Here is a 1,641-nt window from a genome sequence, read left to right on the forward strand (position 1 = left end):
AGTACAGATGGTTGTGAGCCACCATGTGGTTGCTGGGAATTGAACTCAGGACCTCTGGAAGAGCAGCCAGTGCTCTTAACCTCTGAGCCATCTCTTTATCCATCTTGTACCCTCACCAACTAACTCCCTCTTCATCTTTCTGGATGACAACACCTTGTAGATTTATGGCCATCAGGAGAATTTACTGCTAAGCTATATATTGGTGTAATGAAATATAACATATTTAGCTTGGATATTTTATTACTTTAATCATTTCTGTCCATACTTCCTTTTATAAGATTGCTCACTCTTTAAATATACCAAATGACTTTATATGGAACACTTAATAAAGTCCACATGTGTTAAAATATAAATGTTTTCATTTATTTGCCATAATTTGTTAAAGTTTTGGTTATATGGGCAATGGTAGAAAAAAGCATAGTATGAGCCAGTGAGATAACTCAGTGGGTAAAGATGCTTGCCAACAAGTTTGACAATCTGAGTCCAGTCCTCAAAAATCATATGGTAGAAGGAAAAAACTGACCCCACAAGCTGTCCTCTGTTCTCCAGGAGCACCACTGTTCATTCACATAATTCACACATACACACAAACAAATAAGTGTAAAAATATAGAAATTCTTGTCTTTAAAAATCCAAAGCATTTTAGAATCTAAGATCTCAGATCTGATGATGTACATAAATCTTGCTAAGAAATGTGTTTGTCTCTGCTAGTAATTGACCATGAATAGCTGAATCGTTACTAAGAGACATTTTGGCCTACATGCCAGAAAGCCTGTTGAAATTTGAATGTTTTATGACAATCTATTTAATTATTTAAATTATTCTAGATTCTGATTAAATCTATAGAAGAAAAATGTGCTATTTGTTACTTTTTAAAAATATATCTGCCTGTTTTGCATAAAGACAAAAATGTAATTATAAAAGAACCCCCTGTGAAACTTCTGATAATGTCCACTTCCCTTTCATTTCCCATAAGAAAAGAGAAAACTTCCAAGAGACAACAACCAAACACACCAAAACAAGATACAATAAGATAAGGGAAAAGCTCTCATAGGCTTGACAAGGTAACCCAATAGGAGGCAAAAGGCCAAAGAGCTGGCAAAAGTCAGAGACACACTCATTCCCTTTGTTAGGAGGCTCACAAAACACCAAGTTAATAGCCATAACATATACACAGAGAGTCTACTTAACATGCCCACTTAGATTTCATGCTTGCTCCTTCAGTCTTGATAAGCCCATAAGTCCTGCTTACTTGATTCATTGGATCATATTCACCTGGTGTCCTCTGTCCCCTCTGACTCCTACAATCTTTTCCCATCTTTTTGAAACAGTTCCCTGAGCTCCAAGGGGGAGGGCTCAATATATATATGTCCAATTTAGACTCTTCTCATAGTGTCTGACTATGGGTGTCTGCAGTCTCTGCACCTGCTCTCATCTGCTGACAGAGGAAATCTCTCTGATGACGGAACAAGGCCCCAATCTATGAGTATAGCAGAATATCATTAGGAACCATTTCATTAATTTTTTTGCCACTCATGTTTGGTTCTATCCCAGATCTCTACCCTCTTCAGTGTCCAGTTTCTGGACATCCAGGCAGTGTGGGTCATGCCTCTTGTGGCATGGCCTTCAATTTTTTTTTTT

Source organism: Microtus ochrogaster, unplaced genomic scaffold (assembly GCF_000317375.1).
Source record: "Microtus ochrogaster isolate Prairie Vole_2 unplaced genomic scaffold, MicOch1.0 UNK29, whole genome shotgun sequence".
NCBI classification, from domain to species: Eukaryota; Metazoa; Chordata; class Mammalia; order Rodentia; family Cricetidae; genus Microtus; species Microtus ochrogaster.